At 35.0% G+C, this 19,553-nt stretch overlaps 1 long non-coding RNA gene across 1 annotated transcript in view; it reads left to right on the forward strand.

Annotated features, from left to right (window-relative positions):
* LOC123617392 (uncharacterized) overlaps positions 1–17,108 on the forward strand; it is a 145,513-nt gene extending 128,405 nt beyond the window's left edge. The window contains exon 3 of the long non-coding RNA XR_006725516.2: positions 17,040–17,108. This is a non-coding gene — a long non-coding RNA (uncharacterized LOC123617392). The remainder of the gene's footprint in view (positions 1–17,039) is intronic.
* Positions 17,109–19,553: the final 2,445 nt, after the last annotated feature.

Consider the following 19,553-nt stretch of genomic DNA (forward strand, 5'->3'; position numbering starts at 1 on the left):
AAGTCCCTCACAAAACCATATATATCATGGTTCCATTTGTATAAAATATCCACAATAGTCAACTCTGTAGAGATGGAAAGTAGATTATTGTTTGCCTGGAGTCAGGGGTTGGGCATGGGTATGAGAATGTGAGATGTCATTGAGTTTCATTTTGAAATGAGGAATATGTTCTAAAATTCGATTTGGATGGTATTCGCACATCTCTATGAATACAATCTTTTAAAATTGCACTGTGTACTTTAAGTGTGCTATATCATATTTAAATTTTATCTCAATAAAACTCTTAAAAAGAATAACATATATAAAATGAGATTCCTGTACTAGTAGGGCTTTAAGAGCTTTATCACATATCAGGAAATGATATGCATATTCATAGTATATGCAAATACGCCTTCCAGCTTTGAGATGCAGAATGGACTCTCTTACTGGAGTGCAGATCTCATTTCCATAATACCTATTTACATTCATTTGCTATCAGTGCATCAATAGATGAACCCACTGACACTTTCTTCTTCCCTCTGTAGCCCTGATGCCAACAAGGCACTGATTTTTTTGTTGTTTAGTCTGGATCTGAACCTTCCAGTCCTGACCCATACTGTATTGTAGTGCTCTTATTTGTGTAGTTAGCTACCCAGATCTGGCCTCCACTGAGATTCTTTTGAAATAATGCTTATAAAAGTAGTATTTTTCAGCAGACCTTATATTTAGCACTATTATATTTCTATCCCTGGACAATATAAGGAATAAAATAGAACTATGAATTCATACAGTCTTAAGGAGCACTCTTTTATATTACAGATACAGACCTTTTTATACAAGATTTTATGTAAAATCTTGGTCTATATTATATAACAGATTTAAGGAGAACACATAGATGCACACAAACAGGATTGTAAGTACAATGTCTCACAAAGCACTGTTTGACAAGATAATTTTCAAGCTAAAGAAAAAGTGTTCTAGGCTTAAATGTGTTTGTTGAAAAAAATGGATCAGACAAAATTGAAATGCTTTTTTCCTTGTGGACTCAAAAATCGTCTAAATATATTGAAGTGAGTTGTGACTCTCAAGAGGGAAAATACAGTAGATTCCCGAATATATTTGAACATAGAAACCCCTCTCATGAACATCAAAATTCTTAGATGTTATAAAGCACATTTTTGGGAACTGTGAAGAAATAATTTTTTTTATTAAGTCGTATACACAGTGAATTCAGGAGTTTAAATTCCTTGATGTCTAAGAGGGAGTCTGTATATTCATCACCAGTTTAAGACTATATAGACTTTATTTTATTTAAGTTTATTTGCATAAAAGTAAAACACATACATTATTTTATTTATGTATAAAAGTAAAATGGTAAAACAAGGCCTACCAACAGCAGATTTCCCCTCTTCTTTACCTTTTGCCTGTTCATTCCTACTGTTGGATCGCAACTACTAGCCATTGTTTTAGCTCTTTATTCTGCTATTCACTTTCAGATTTCTAAAGTGCATGCTGTATATTTATCCTGTGCTGCTTTTTTTCCTAAAAGTTGTTATTTATGTTGGCCTCTCTGTCACTTTCACTCTCACACATAGTCCTATGCACATACTGTGATTATTGTTACATCTCAATGTGTAGTCAAATAAATATCCATTGCTTATGTTATTATGACTATACAAATTCTGCCTATTGTTGAGACACATAGTAAAATAAGATTGCATTTTCTTTCTTGTAGATCTTTTTGCTTTTTATATTACAGTTAATGATTGTGTGTGGGGAGATGTGTTTGTGTGTTGCTTAGTTCCCAGCGTCCTCTTTCCCTGTTTACTCAAAACTTTCAAGCTGGGCTGGAAAATTTCTCTCAATGTATTTAAACAGCCAAAATTCCATAAATCCTTCTTATCCTTCTGTCAATCCTTATCACTTTCTCTGGAACTGCCAGGTTAGTTAGCATTTGGTCTGCCTTTCCAAATACTGCGGGTAATAGTTTTACAAAATATTTTACCCAATGTGTGCCAAGCAATTTCCACATAGGAATTTAGGGACCCAGGATCCTTCCATCGTTGGTGCCCTCATCTTTAATTACATGGCCTGCAAAGTTATTCCTAATGAAAACAGAGAATAGAGAATCACTATCAGAAAATGCTTTCTAAGCCAGAAAGTGTAGTGTATCTTTTGTACCTACATTCTGTTTGACATAACCCAGTCATATAGTCCAGCCATACTACCAGAGGGTAGGAAAAGACATTAGATGTGGGCCAGTAAAAGGTAGGAAAACAGATCTGAGTAGAGTACAAGCCTTCTTTGCCACCCTGAATTTCAAAGATTAAAACAATAATACAAGCAATTTGGAAGATTAAGCAAGTGATGTAGAAGGTGGTTCTGAGGAAGCCTTGATCTTCTTCAGTGCTGTAATTTAAACCAGAAAAGAGTGAAGTGACATCTTTAAAGTTGCATATGTAAAAGACTGTGACACAAGAGTTGCATAATAAACTGAAACTAAATTGGAAACCAAGACCCATTTTCAAGTGCGCGAAGACTCCAACCTCTTTGATTTACTCTTTCTGGCAAAAATCCATTTAAAGATGCATACTGTCTAATTAAAGATGAATTAAAATAAAGAATTCACAAATGGGAGGCCAAAGGTAAGAAATAAAATACTGACAATGAGTGTTGGTACCAGTTAACTGTGTAATTGAATTAATGAAATTCGTATAGTAATTAACAAATGAACTTGCTCTAGTTAACCAAATATAATAGTATCATGTAATAATATCACCCTAAAAATAACAATCTCAGGTAAAAATCATAGAAAAATATAAAAAGCGTATTAGGGCTTGTGAAAAGAAGAAAGAAGACTGACGGTGTACCATTTTTTTTTATTCACGTGGGATCGATAGATTGAATTTTTGACCTTTGTCTGTTGGAAAACATAGGTTTAAGCATATTATATAATGACAAAAATGTTAGCACTTACAGAATTAATGAAAATAATGTATTTAGTAAATCAGGCAGTATTGTAAAAACAAACAAAAAAGCAACATACATCTAATATAGGATGTAGAAAGCTATTAAAATAAAAATATATTTAATAAAGGAAATATAAAGCTGTTATCAAAAGAATATTAAAATTAAAAGAATGTTATTAAAAGAATAAATATTGTAATTCAGATCATGTATCTCAAAGTCAGTGTAATCAACTGAACATGTTTAGCTTTTAACAGAAAAACTAAATTCATAGTTGTAAAGACACCCACACACACGCGTGTGCAGAAATTGAACTGAGAGCCATGTTTAGAACAAAGTGCCTCAAAATGCTGAAGTTGAACAGTGGACAATGTTCAACCTTGAAATACAAAACCAAGAGAAAGAAATCAAGTTTTAAAATACAAAATACTTGAGTTAAAAGAGAAGTGAAAGTCTATCAAGACAAAGAAGATGACTTTATAATGACAGAAATATAATGATAGACTGTGAATGGAACTGTGTTTCTGGTGATATGGTATATACTACATATAAAGTACTTATATAAATAGTACCAAAGTTCAAATGAATGAAAAATTAAATGAAATAAAAGGGTAAAAAAAGTCAGTAGATTTTAATTTGCCTCCCTCAATGTATGACAGATTCAGAAATATAAAACAGTAAGACCATAAAGTGCCCATGTGTTTACTCTGTATTTAATTTTTTTTAGCTCTCACACTGTGTTCAGCACTGTGCTATATCAGGATGATGCTGTAAGCATTTTATTTCACGGAGCATATTGTCTAACTGGGGAGAAGAACATTAATGAAGTAAGTGACAAATTGCCTGCATACTTTCAAAGTGATGTTAGAGCCACAGAGGAATGGCACCTAGTTAAATGAGAACAGATAACAAAAGCACATGACTTAGAATACAGAGAGAGTCTCACAAGCGCTTTTGTGTGTATTTGAAAAGGAAGTAGTAACTAAAAGAAAAAGACAAAGACTCTTTACAGTCAGAAAGAAAGAACTGCAGGTATAAGCTCCGAGGCTGGAACAAACATGCAAATATATCCAAGGGACAAACAAAGAAATCCAAAGAGCTGATGGGAGGCTGGAGTCAAGTGAGTTACTGGATGAGGCAGCAAGGTGAACAAGAAACAGAGCATGTGCAGCCTCACAGTTCTTCTTAAATTCATTTCGCCTTTATGCTTGGAGCCATGAAGAACTTTAAGAAGGATAAATGATGCTCGGTTTTGCATTTTGAAAAGATCACAGGATGACAGCTAGTATGGAGGGGGCCAGGAAAGGTGCACAGACTTAGGTAGGAGGCCATCCCAATAAGAGCAGTGAGTGATGTCGTTTGACTTCACAGTGGAGATAAAGAGATATGGAGACAAATTAGAGCTACTTTTGGTGTAACTGGCAATGTACTGGGTTTTGATAGTGAAGGAGAGATGTGTGTTGAAAGAATGGAGCCTACAGGAATTTGCTTTTGCAGCTGAGAGATGTACATAAACACTGTGCATCTGTGCTCGAAGCCACCATCTACCAGAGTGAAAGGCTCTGCTGGGTGCTGGGAATATGCGGGAAGTGGATTGAATTCAGTCTGGTTCAGTTTGAGAAGCATAGAAAGTGTAATAAGGGCAGTAAATACCTAAAATAATATGGTAAAGAGCAAACAGATGGTATTTTTCTTTCTCTTTCTGGCTTCCTTTTCTTAGAATAGACAATCTCCAGGTCCATCCATGTTGCTGCAAATGGCTTATGGTTACAGGATAAAGGGGGTGGGAAGGGATAAATTGGGAATTCGAGATTTGCAAATATTAACTGCTATATATAAAAATAGATAAAAAACAAATGTCTTTTGTGTAACACAGGGAACTATATTCAATATCTTGTAGTAACCTATATTGAAAACAAATATGAGAATGAGTATCTGTATGTATATATATGACTGAAACATTATGCTGTACACCAGAAATTGACACAGTGTAACTGAGTATACTTCAATTAAAAAAAAAAAAGAAATTTAAAAAAAGAGCAAACAGACAGCTAAATGTAACAGAAAAGAAAATCAAGAAATGGAATTAATTTTATGTAAGAATTCAGAACATAATAAATATGTCATTTCAAAACATTAAGCAAGGATAGCATATTTAAACAGTAAAACTCCCATTAGCTAGTAATTAGCTAATGATTTCATTTGTTGAAGGAAGAAGCATTGAGATACTCTTTTTCACATCACTCCATTACAGTTTTAAACACACACACACACACACAAAAAAAACTTCCCAGAAATTAATGGGAAAAAGAATGTCTACAAAATGAAGTTCTCTTTAGATGGGAAAGATCTTTGTGAGCATGGCACTGAGAGGAGAAATTAGAATATCTTAATACATAAGAATTTTTTTCAATAAATACAGAGATGCTATAAACAAATCACAAATTTAGAGAGCTAATGGAAATAAATAGCCAATTAATCTACTAACAATGCCATGTTTTTCAAAAAAATTAAAATATAATTTTAAAAATAAAATTATATATGACCACAAAATTTACTTGAAAAAAATAGTGATTTGGATAGTTATCTTCTGAAAATCAGATGGGAACAAATTAGCAATGTAGATTGTGCGTGACAGTGGAAGGTGAAAAATACTTTACTCAGGGCAGCAGGAAGACTTTCATGGAAATTTCATGAGTTCTCCAGCCAAACAGACACATTTCCAGGCAATTTGATTGTAATTTCAATGAAATCAATAATTAAATATTTATGCCTATATAACTTATTTGACTGTCACCTATGTTGTAGAATATATAAAGAGTTTTATAAGTAAACATTGCATTTGCTTAAAAAGTTAATTCAGTGTTTATGTAGCTGAAAATGCCATAGCATTTCACACCTCTGACTTTGCTGTGAGGGTGTAAAACAGGAAAGAACACTGAAAAAGATTACTGAAGATTGGGGGAAAAAAGGAACCTGGGTATTAGGAGATCTGGCTCCTTTTCCTCACTTTATCCTTTAGTAACCTTGGTAAAGCACTTAGCATCTTCAATTCCAACCGTAATCATGCAAGCTGAATGATCAAAATACATTTTTTTCCCAAAGTCATTAGCGTCGCAAAACTCAGTAACATTCTGAAGTTACGTAGGACCTCTTTGACCTGAACACCTATTTTATCACCCTTTATTTGAGGTTCTTTCTAATAATTCTTCTGGCTTCCAGAAGTTGATCGGATTTCCCTTTTTTCTTTGATTTTTCTTTAATTTTTTTTACTCTGTTGTGTATACTTAGCCTGCAATAGTCAAAATTATTACTAAATCAATGATAGTCTCCAGGTGGGCCAGCATGTGAAGTTTATCATTCCATCAGTTCCCCGTGATTCTGTTTGGCAGCCACTGCATAAATGCACACCTGCGGGGAAAACAAGGACCATGGCAGGACCACACCAGGCCTACTGCCATGGTCAGGGAGAGAAACGCTGGGAGGCACAGATGGTCTCAGTGAGACGCTCTCCCTCTGCCCGTTGCTTTCTAGGGAAGGGAGCACACAGAAGTCTAGCAGGGCCAGGCTATGAGACTTTGGAAGAGAGACTCTCAGGAGCTGGGGTTAAGCTACACGAACAGTCGAGTGCTGGCCCAGCTCCTGCCCTGTTTTGATTTGGAACCCCAGTTTACTGCAGAACTTTGTGGAAAAGCCTTGGTTTGTGCTCTATGATTGTGATTACAAGTGGCATGGGTCCTTCAGCGCCACAACTTGTTTCTGCAGAGTTTTCAGAAGGACAACTCCTTTGTGGGTAGTCCTGGATGCAGACTGGACTTTCAACAAGCATATTAAGTGTACACGGCTAGTAATACTACGTATGCAAGCACAGGTGTATGTGTGCAGAGTTGTGGTTGGGGGGTGCTCAGGGGTAACTGGGAAAATGAAACGTCCCCTTCATTCTGAGATACACTGGAGAAAACATGATCTTCTCTGAGAACTTAATCGAGGTCCTTTTAGAGGTAATTCTCAACTCCAGCTAGGACACTGCAGTTGCCGTATCATTGTTTTTTGAGGCCTACAGGTTGGGTCTTCATGTCTTTTCTAAATTCACGTTCAACCACCCACCGCTCCTTCATTTAATTTCAGCCACACTGGCCTGCCTTCTCTCGCTTTTGCTTCCTCCAGAGTTTGCTCTTTGAAAGCCCCAAACTTGACAAACTCTTTTGTGGGATCTCCATGTGCTTCCTTCCTTCTACTTGTCATTCCATTCTCACCTCCTGTGTCACCTTCACAGGGAGCCCCTGCCTGTCTCTCTAACCTCTCACGTCCTGTACTGTGCTTTGTGCTGTCTGAAATGATCTTCAATATTTATATATTTTCTGTCTCCGCCTCCAACAATAGTAATTTCATGAGAAAAGGGGTGATATTCACAATTTTATCCCTGTGATCTGGAATGGTGCCTCAGTCTTAATAGGTATTCAGTATGTTATTTATGTCCTGAACACAGAGAGTTTTCTAGAGGACAGTCCATCAGAAGGAGAAGCCTCACCTGAACGTCCACAGCGGGGCTCTTTAGTAGCCGAGGAAGACTAATACATGAGGGTGACAATTGTCACCCAGCGTTTGAACCCACAGGAGGCCAGCATGGCCAGGCAGTGCACAGAAGAGAGTCAGGGTTTAGGGCGGAGATTTGGGGTGACGGGAGGCTTTCCACTCTTTCACATCCCCCTTGGGGGAAGCAGAGCGGGAGCCGACAAGGAGCAGGAGCAGGTCCCGCAGCAGGAGGAGCAAATGGAGATAGCAAAGCTCTTTCATAGCCAAAGAAGTAAAAAGCATTCTAAGCAATTAACAATAAAACCGTTCTCAAACATAGACATTTTTCAGTTAGTATCTTCTGTGTTCACTAAGTAACCCAAGAACAAACTGTCTTACAGTTGTTTTCTTTTTCTTCTCCTGGCAACCTTTAAACCAATATAAAAGTAAAGCACTTTAAAGAAAAGTATTCAAGCAGCTGAATAAAGCCTAATTATTTTTATTTTTGGTTAAATGGAATGGAAGTAATTAATTGCTGAGTAAGTATGATACATTTACATGGTGGTTTTTTTTTTTTTTTTTTTTGATCACCAGTTACATTCTAAAGTTCCTGTATGAGGCACAGCACACTCAACATTTTGAGTGAGTTGCAAATGTTTGGAAGCATCTTTGGAAGATTGCGTTTTTATATCTGTGGCCATTCATTGATCCCTTGTCAATTTACACAAGATTACATAAGCCAAAAAAACCACTACTAAAAAGCGTAATTCTATGTAATAGAAGTAGGAGAAACACTAAATCCTTGGTTTACATATTGATTAAATATCATTTTGGTGCAAATTATAAGGTTTTACCATTTAAACTGTCGTCTCTGATTCACTTTTTTTAAATTTATTTACAGAATCCCAATGAGTAATAAATTGAGCAAATTTTCTTAGGTTTTCTGCTGTATGAATATACCTACTGATTTATCTTTGCTTTTCGTTTAATTTCAAGGATAATTTACAAAATTTAATTATAAGTTGGTAAAGAAACATTTCTATGTTTGGTTATAACTTCTTTTCCTTCTTGCATTTAATTTAAAATATGAATATTTTCCTATGGCACTAAAATAGTCATTATGAATTTTTACCCCTGTGGTATAATAATAATATTATTTTCTTTTATAAATGCTTATTAGTATGTCCTTTTCATAAATTCCTGTTCTTCTATAACCTAGATGTGGTGGGAACAAGACTGTTAAAAAGTAAAAACCCCTAACTGCTGTGGGAGAAGAAAGAGGAATTTGTACAGAGTCTTTAGAATGAGACGACCTTCCCTGTAATACTTGACTTAGAAGCTCCTCTTATTTAGTAAATACCAGAGTGTTCTGAAAACTGCCTCATCAGCAAAATCCAGGGCAGAGAGCACTCAGATTAAGAGCCGTCCCTGGAAGCAGATGAAACTGCAATTGAGCCTAAAAGAAAGTAAGCATCTTAAAAATATATCCTTGGGCTTAAAATAGAAACTTTGAGCCTTTCAGACAGAAAGTGGCATTTTTTTCATTTTGCATCATAGCTCAGTAACACTGCCACCCTCAAAACTAGGGAGGAAATGCAACAGAAGAGAGGAGGAGAAATAGACTAAGAGCCAAGATGATGAAAGAAAAATAACTTGGACAGAGGATGAATATCACTATTCCTCACAGCAACAGTTCCACCTTTGGTAAAGTATTTCAAAAATGTCATTCCTCTTGTTCTTAACCTGTTTATTTCTATGAAGATATGAAATAAAGATCACCTAGGGAGTCAGGTCCCTTGAGAGCAGAAACCAGGTTAGTCTTTTCAGTATTGAGTGCCTCCAGCAGAGTGCCTGGCCTGTCATATATATTCAAATATGTTTATGGAACAAGTGAAAAAACACTTGAATGAATAAATTAAAGAAAGAAAGTGAAATCCCACAAATATTGGAAAGACACTTATTTTCCTTCATCTTCACTTATCAAGATTCCAGTGCCACGAATCAGCCAGTCTAGATAGTTGGACACCCTTATAGATGTTTTGTGAAATGATTATTTTGTTATCTAAGATCTCATAATCCAGCATTTCTATTCATCCCATCAGAAAAGATGCACACATATGAATTACATTATTTGTTTTAATAATCTAGTTAACGTAAACAACATGACTTTCATTAGTAAGAATTGCAGTGGCTGGCCTCAGGAGTAAGAGGATTGCTCTTGAGTCCAGGTATCTGGTTTCACACCCTGTAACTCGTATGTGCCCTTTGGTAATAATTCATCATTCTGCGCCTCAGATTCTTCATCTCTAAAACGGGACTACGAATATGAACTATTTAAGAGGGTTGATGTGAGGAACAAATGTGTTAATATTGGTAAACTAAATGAATACAATACAAATGAGGAGTTTAAATGCAACCATTGTTCTATTGCTAGTTTTAGATATCAGTGTTGAGATAGAGTTGATTGATGAATATTTGGCTTTTAAAAATTATAAATTTATAGGCAGTTCCATACATGTTTCATTTAGGGGTAAAAGACCTTTAAAACAGTGATGTTTGGGTAAGGTTGATCATTTTGTTTTTCTTCCCAATTTCTACATTTGTAAGTGTTAAAATAAGGTAATTCTTCAAATGTCTAATATGAGGAATCAGGTATAGCATTTAAAAGTAAGATATGGTTTAGATCAAACTTAAAAATCTGTCTAAAGTGTAGTCATAAAATGAAAAATTACCTTTACAAATCCTATGCTTCAATTACACTTTGAATGAATTACACTAAAATGAACCTTAATATAATGAAGACATGAAAGAATAAAACTATATCCCAAGTTTTTTTTCAATTTTAGACTGGGTAGAACACTATTCCCCAAAATTTTTATTCAATTTTTTTGAAAAATATAATTTAATTTTCTGAAATAGCACCACTTCTCAAATGTGATGATGTGTCTTCATTAGAAGGTAGCTTTGCATACCAAGTATCCAATCACCCTAGGTCTACAGTCACAAGGGCCTCATCGGACCCACTGCAGATTAAGTAGTTGTAATTGATCAGTTCCCTTGTGTAACCTAAATTTCTATTTGATCCAAGCTAAGTACTTAATCTAAGAAATTAGGCTCTATGCAGTGTGTACTTATTGTACTTGTAGCCTCCATTAGAGTCAATATCCTTAATTTTGTATTGTAACTAAAAATTTAATAATTGCAGTATAGGTGATAGGTTTAAATATATTAAATTTTGTACTTATTCAAACCTCACTTGACAATTCATTCATACTCAAGCATTTTATTCCCCATTGAGGCATTACCTATAGGGACTCTTTACAAGGGCTCTAAAGTTAGATTTTTCTGAATTTAAATCCTCTGCTGCTCTCTGTGCTTTACTTTCCTCACCTGTGAAATGGGAATGATAATAGACCAGAACTCAGACAGCTGATGTGAGGAACTGTGTTAACATTACAAAGCATGCCAGCAGACGCACCATTAGTGATCAGTAAACCTATGATTGGTATTATTATCACTAGGCACTCTATTTGGTACTGGAAATTCAAAAATCATAATTACAATAATGAAAATAATGAAATATCACTACTACTATAGTAAGCACCCTGCATAATGAGCGCTTTTCTAAACTAATTTACATGCATAAAATTAAGGAATGTTACAGGCCTATAAAGTAAGTACTATTAATCTCCCTATTTTAAGATGAGGCATTTGAAATCTGAAGTTAAGTAATTTCCCTCAATATATAATACATACTGAGGTCAGAAGTGGGATTTAATCATTGTAATCTAAAAACTATGCTTTTAACTATTTTCTTATACCTCTGTCATCTATGCTCTATGCCCTCAACTAGTTCACAGTCCAGAATAGAGAAGGGGAGGCTGAAAGGAGAAGTTACAACTGAAAGTAAAAAGGCACACACATTCGTGTTTAAAGCAATAGTCTTCAAAAGCATGTGAAAGAAAATTAACTGTGATCTGGGTCTTACCAGATGATAGACATTCCCCACATGGGTGAGAAGGGCGTTTGTTTGTATACCAGCAGTGGGAGACGTACGTGAAAGGCACGTGCAGGAGTGTGTTGGATGCCAGAGTAAAGGCCAAAAACGATGTGAACTGAGAGCAGAGGAGGCTAGAAGAACCACGTGGTGCCATGACATGAAGGTCTTTAAGAGCCATGCAAAAGTACATGAGACACAGAACAGTACATTGGAAAAATCTTGCAATACTAGTATAAAAAAATGAGACAGTTTGTATTCTTGGTTTCTTTTTTTTTTTTTTTTTTTTAATTAGCAAGCAAGGAATATTGTCTACTATGACTTACCTAGCAACAGAGTGGATGGGATACGATGGTCTAGGACTGAGATAAAAGTGAGAAGACAAAGCAACTCTTCAAATAAGAAACTAAAGCAATTGCAGTAGAAATGCAAGGAAAATAATAGACTATAGAGCAGTTTAGGCAGTAAAATTACCACAATTTTTTGTATCAGTTCTCTGTAGGATTCTCTGTGAGAGACTGGGAGTCTGAGGTCACTCTGATGTTTCTAGCACGAATGTTTGGATGGATATTTGTAGAATGAATATAAAGATGTTTTGAAAAGATGATAATCAGTTAGATTTTGAGCATTTGGAACCTTCAACTTCTAGAGAATAGAAGTATGGAAACATCGAGTGTATAGCAGGAAACAAGCTTTGAAGCCCAGGGAAAATAAAGTAAGGAAAAAGGCGGAGATTTTGGAATGAATGATCTGTGGTGTACATAGCTGCTACGTCACACAATGTAACTCTGACAACTGGGATTACTAAAAAGATACTGTCATCCTCTATTTAGCATGAACTGCTAAATTATTCCTACTACATAGCTATTTTACTTTCACAAATCAATTTAGTTGAAAAAACAGATGACAGGGTTGTATTTTATCTGAGCCTGGTGTTTCTGGAAAGTAGTGATGGTCAAGAAATGCCCCCACCCATTTGTGTTCTGGAAAACAGCTAACAAAAGGACTATCCGGCTCAGGCACATTCTGCAAATAAACTTCCTCCACCCTTCAAATAAGACTTTCCTCATTATTCCCAGAAGACCCACTGATGACTCCCTTGTTTATCTGCTCTGTAAACCCCAATCCTTCCTCCTTTTCTTTGAAATGATACTTAATGTCGAGTGCTTCCTATTGTAACAGCATGAATAAAAATCATCTCCTTAATTGTTTGATGCCTTTCATCTTTCACACAGCAAACAATCAATAGTGATTAATTCCCACGGAGAGTAATGGATCTGGTTCACCTCTTAGTTTACCCCTTTATTAGCCATGTAACACAGAAATTACTTTCTTTATTCCTGAATGTTCTTACCTGAAAATGGAGATTTTACATGCCTTATGTTTAATGTTTTATTTATTTTGAGATTTTACATTAAATCATTGACACTAGGGAGCATGCCTAAATGCTCCCCAAACGAGGAGCCAAGGCAGTTTCCATGCAACGATAAGACAGAAAGACAAGACATCCCCATTCTATCAATTGTGAAAGTTCAAAAGCTAATATTAATCTTTGCCTCCTCCCTTCCTTCACCACTCATTTTTAATAAGTCACTGTATCAGGTTGATTTTTACATTTCTTTTCGGACTTAATGCAACAGTCTTAGTATAGCACTCAACGTTTGTGGTTTATCAAAATAGTCTTCTAACTGCTATTCTGCGTGGGGAAAAAAATCCCCCTCACCCCTGTCTGTCTTCACAAAGATTATTTTATGTTATTTTTTATAATTTTTTTATTTTGTTTTGTTTTGGGGGGAGGAGTAATTAGGTTTACTTATTTATTTATTTATTTAATGGAAGTACTGGGGATTGAATCCAGGACCTCATGCATGCTGGACATGCACTCTACCACCGAGCTATATCATCCCGCCCCCGATAATTTTATTTAAAATGACAATATCAATTTGTCACTCTTCTGCTACATGATTTTATGTCCATTAATATTTAGGAAAAAGTTGACAGTCCTTAACATAACATTAAGCCCCTTCGGGATCTGGCCAATGCTAACATGTTTAGCTTCATTTTTCACTCTCTCCACGGCCATCTCGTTTACCTCTGTAAAATCTAATCATTCACATGTTATATACTACAGTCATAATAAACTACTCTTGGGTCTCCAAATGGAAACTCTTACAACTCTAATTTTTCAAAAGAAGAAAACAATCCTTTCCAATATTCAACCAGCTAACTCTTATTGGTCCTGAACATTTCTTGTGGATAAATTACTCCCCTCCATTTACATTCTTATCAAACTGCACTGTTATCTTTTTTGTTTCTCCCAATACACCAGACATAAAGTAAGTAGAGCATTTGTTTTATTTACACTTAAATACGTAACACCTAGGTACTTATCACAAGGTAGGTATATTCTGTATGAAAAAAGATGTCATGGTCTAAAATAGGTTAAGCAGGTTAAAATCCATCAAAATCCTTTTGTATACATAAGAATATTATTAACTATGAAAGGTAGCATTCAAATACGTGTTTTCAGCTTTTAGCCTACTTACAGAAGCTGCATAAGTTTTAACCTAATGTATGCAAACACAGTAACATTCTCTCTGTCTACACTACGTCACATTAAAAATAACAAATGTATTTCATTAAATTTGGAGGCTATATTTGATATTGCTCAACGTAAACTATAATAGAAAAGAACAAATCTGACTCCAAATTAGATCTGTTTCTTTGGCTTTAACCCTGTGCCCGGTTTTCTAGGCTTAGTCTTACTAGCGCTTCACCTTTTGCAAAAGAATGTTGCCTTTAGCCTGAAATATACAAGAGAGCCTGTTCTCAAGGCTCTGACCTTTAAGGATATTAACTCTTTTGCACTATGTAAAATAACAAGTTGCAAAATGGAAAATAACATTTGTTTTGTTGGAGGTTTACAGGGGCACCATGATCTGACCCACATGGACAGCTATAAGAACAAAGAATTCCTACACCAAGAAGTTTGCAACAACCAATCACACCCCCTCCCCTTTTTAGTGTAAAAGGAGCCTGAATTCTGACTTGAGTAGGGTGGTTCTCCAAGACATTAGTCTGCCATCCTCTTGGTCTGCTGGCTTTCCAAATAAAGTCATTATTCCTTGCTCCAAAACCTTGTCTCCTGATTTATTGGCCTTTCATGCAGCGAGCAGAACAAGTTTGGACTTGGTAACAAAACTATATATTGAGTAAATTATTCAGAATTCAATTTTTGAATATATGGGTAGACACACATATTTAGTTCATCATGATTGCCCTGAGAAGTAGGCCAGCTATTCATTCAGTAACTGTCTCCCCTTTGAGGCCCTATATCACATAGGTTCTTAGCAGGCTTCTGATAAATCCTACAGACTTTTGGTTCAAAAGCCACATCTCTCATGTACCAGCTTTGTGGCCTCCACAGTTTAGTTGCCTTCTTTTTGCCTCCAGTTCTTCATTTAAGAAAAAATGATACCTATACTCAGTTTATAGATTTATTGTGCAGGTAAAATAAAATTACACATCTACGGTGGAGAACAGGTGTCTGTCACATAATTACTTATTGTTGTTTTTGGCTTGGATTGTTCCAGGGGATAGATACCCTGAAAAAATCCAGCCCTCATGCACTGTATATTCTAATGTAAGGAGAGACAGTAATAACGTATCTGCACACACTAATGCAATATTTCAGTGTTGAAAGAGAAGCTTATATTGCAGTGGGGGACGGTTAACTGAATCCCAGAAATGCTTCTCTGAGGAAAGTATGAGTGACTTGAGAATTTAATGTGATGAAGAGCAAAGGAAAAACATTCTGCAGAGAGGTGGCACCATGAGCAAAGTTACCGTGATGATAGGAAGACAATGAGGAACTAAATGAAGACTTAGAGGCGCTGATGGGGAGAGAGCAAAGGAAAAGGATGGGGCTGGGTGAGGTTAGAGAAATAAGTAAGAGCTGAAAAAATGCTGTTTGCAGCAGGGATGTGTGCCAAGATCAGATCTGATTTATCTGAATGATTAATCTGACTTCACTGTGGAAAATGGATTAGGCAAGTGGCCAGAGGGAATATTGATAACCCCTTTAAGAGGTTACTGCAGTAGCCCAGGAAAAAGTGGTGGTAATTTGGGGATTAGGTCACAGCTCCTAAATATGGAAAGAAATGAATAGATTGAAGAGATATTTAGGAGGCAAAAGTTATTATTTATTAATGAATTGTGTTTAGAGAGCAAAAGAGAGGAAACAATCTTAAATGGTGCTGGGGGCAAAAAGAACTACGAGAGAGGATACTCTAGATGTGGCATCCTTTTTAAAGTTAAGTACTGGTACTGTTGTACCCATATGTTTAAATAAGAGGATTAAAATGTATTCCTGTTGTATGAACTTTGAGACATTGGGCACAGATTTTCATATAGAGAATATATTTCATTCTTTTAGTCATTAAGTCAAGATGCTTGAAAAATCAATTATCTGAAAATGAAAGGAAATGAAAGGCTTTTGATACACAATCAAAAAGAACCAAGGAAAAAAAGGCATTAATTACATTAAAAAGGGCATTCAAATATGGATGAAAGCATGTGAATGTAAATATCTGACTTAATTCTTTTAATAGTAATTCTGCCCATCATCAGAATAATGGTTTATTTTTCCTATTAATTTTAATGCAGAGTGATTTTCATTAAAATGCTACAAAGGTTTGAGAAGTGATCTTAAAGAGCTTAAGTAAAGACTTTGCAACCCACTGAAATAGCCTATATGTATCAATTAGAAAATATTCAACAAATTTATGTCTCATACTAAATATAAAATTAGTCTAAATATGGTATGTATAATAAAATAATGATATGTAATGTTGGAGTAATATGTTATAATTGACACAGTACTTTCACATAAATTATTTTATTTATGTCTGTAGCAGTATAATAAATAGGTATTTTTGGTGTAATTTTAGAGATGAAGGAAAAGGATGAAGAATTAAAACATCCAAAGCCGAAGAGCATATTGCCTTTTGAACCCAAGCCTTCTGGCAAGATTATTTTTATTTTTATTTTTATTTTTATTTTTATTTTTATTTTTATTTTTATTTTCATTTATTTATTTATTTATTTATTTATTCATTCATTCATTCATTCATTCATTTATTTATTCATTTATTTATTCATTTATTTATTGCTGTACCAAACTAGAACTTGTGATATCAACAGGAAATCATAGGCTGTAAATAAACAATTTAAGATCATGATCGATAGTTTATAAGGCTAGCAAATTCACAACCCTGTTGGGCCCTTAGACATCACTAATTAATCATATTCTTTCTTGCTGAACTTGAAAGAAGCTGTGTACTCACAACTTTTCTCATTGCAATTTTATTGGCAATAACTTATTGGAGCAGAATTGATGAGTATAGGGTCTGTCATCTCAACCACAAAGAAGGTTGAGAAAATTGCAAGTAATATATAAATTTCATCTTTGCTTAATTGAGTTGTAGAAGTTTTATTTTAAAATATTCTAATTTGAATGATTAAGGGCAATTTAATAAGAATTTCAATGAATCTTTTCAAGTTTTTCTGTTTTCTTTAACAGAAAAAAAAGATCTACTCATAAAGATCACGGAACTTACATAAGATTTCACAGCATTGTAACAGCAAAGGTAAGATTTGCACTCTGCTCTGTTTGAGTTACAAATGAATCCATAATTTGCTTCTTACTTTGTCTAGAAGAGGAACTGAAATGAAAGTGCACAACCACAGTAATTCTGCAATGGGTCTCCTGGATTGTTTTCCACAGTTAGCAATATTGCTACATGCCAGAGGCATGCAGAGGCCAGGCTTGGGAATTAATGTCAAATAATGCAGAACTGAGGCTAAAGGTGATATATTCAAACCAAAATGGGACATTTGCTATGTTCTAATAGATATAAAGGATATCTATATTTCTCAGTTACAAACTTTAATGATTTCCTTGCTCGCATTTTATTTAGAGTAATGGGCATGTTGACTTCACTGCAAACTTAAAGAGAATATAAGATAAATGAAATGTTAAATGTTTGATTCCAAGACACTCTCCAACACTACTCTTTCATTCAGTACTCTATGAGTAGATTTTAGGTTAAAGACAAATATTTATTCTTCAATTTAACCCTTCTTGACAATACTTTTCAGAGATTGGCTAAGTTCCAAGAATCAACATTAATTCTAAATATCTTTAGACACTTTCTAAAACTAGATCAAGTTTATAGAAGTAGCCAATTCTAGCACCTCATATGTGTGTTTAATTAAACACACATATAGAGGTTGTGTTTCTTTGTGTGCCATTAAAAAAATAGTAATAGTGTGTGACATTAGGCTGATTGAAGATCAAAAAATTATTTCATACTAGCAAAGTAAATCAATACTTTTTTAAAAAACAGAATCTATCTCAGCACTCTGAATCTAACTTTGCATGGCTTCTTTCTCTTTCCCAAATGATTCTTAATTGCTAGTAAAGGAAAATTTGAGAGTTGCCACATTGCACTTCTTTTCCTGTCTTTAAAGTTATCTTGTACATAGTTGCTGTTGTCATGGTTATTATTATTATTAGCATTATTACTCATGCACTAAAATAATGTGCTTGATGCAAGCACACACATAATGACCAGTGACTTTTAATCTAGCAGAATAAGCAATGCAAATGCAAACTCACTCAAAGCAATATAGCTCATATTTTGTATTCAAAAATAACACTGCTGACAATGTTAGTATGCATGTTCACATGAGAAAAGTTGGGGGTAAAATTACAATGTGTGAACTACTCTCCCTTCCAAAGAACATTAACCTTTCCAAGCAAAAACATACACTACTACTAATAATAACAAAAAATAGAAGTATCAATAAAGAATGATACTGTCAGTACTGAACAGCAGAGGGGCTGTTTTCAAAGAGGGAATCTACCATGTACAGTGAAACTCAATGATGAGATGGTATCAAAGAGGAAGGAGTAATCAACTGGGCAGGATTATTGCTTGGCTAGAAACGTCACCTGGAAAATTGAAGATCATTCTCTTGTGTGTATGGATCGCAGGGGCAGAGATAGGAAATATGCAGGTTACTTTAAGATTAAATGACTTATTTCCTTACTATAGTCCAAGAGGGTTTGATATCCACTAAGAAAGGTTGAATCAACCAGAGGAGGGCCAATGGAGCTGTCAACACAGAAAATACAAATTCTTATATTTTGTAGTATTTTAAATGAAGAACTGATTGTCCCCCCACAACCCCATTTCACCACTTTTATTGAATAATTTTCTGTAGCTTGTGATCTTCCATATTATACAACTCTGGGGGTAAAATTTTTAGAAAATACTGCTTTATTAATTAATTCGTATAGGACTGGCAGCCATTCTTCAAGACACACCTCAAACCCCATTTCTAATCTATACTCAGTTGTGTTGGAATGACACTCACAGTCAACCTTCTTAGATGCTGAATGATAGCCACTCTTTTTCTTCTCTTCTGCCCCTTGTGGCTTGAGGGGACCTAATGCCAACATCCATGATGCTCACCGAGCTTGGTCTCTATTGCTACAGCTCCTCCTGCTTCTAAAGAGAGTCTGTGTTAGCCAAATACTGCTGAGCTAATTTGGTAAAACCAAACTGATGTTGTTGTTAAACCGGAACTGAACTGAGCTCTCTAGAACCCTTGATAAACCCATGCAGTATTGTGTGGTGTCGTCATACACCCAGCTTCTCAAGTGAAGGAATTCTGGTCATTGTTTCACTCATTCCTGTCTCATACTTAAGATAAAAGCTAAATACTTTAGCAATTTGCAGAGCTCTTCAAGAATTTCTGTCCAGCACTTTAATCTTAATTCTGTCTAATTGTGTTTGATAGGAAAATATACTAAACAACATATAATTTCCCATATACAGCATGATCTTTCTCATCTCCCAAGTTTTTCAGGGTATTACTTTTACCAGAAATATTTTCTCAACTTTTTTCATCTTTTATTGTTCAAGATATTTTATGTTTAGAGTTGTTTTAAGTTTGCAGAAAAATTAAGCAGAAAGTACAGAGAGTTCCCATTATCCTTTTATATTTTTCAAATGTTTAAAATGCTAAA

Source organism: Camelus bactrianus, chromosome 2 (assembly GCF_048773025.1).
Source record: "Camelus bactrianus isolate YW-2024 breed Bactrian camel chromosome 2, ASM4877302v1, whole genome shotgun sequence".
Taxonomy (NCBI): Eukaryota; Metazoa; Chordata; class Mammalia; order Artiodactyla; family Camelidae; genus Camelus; species Camelus bactrianus.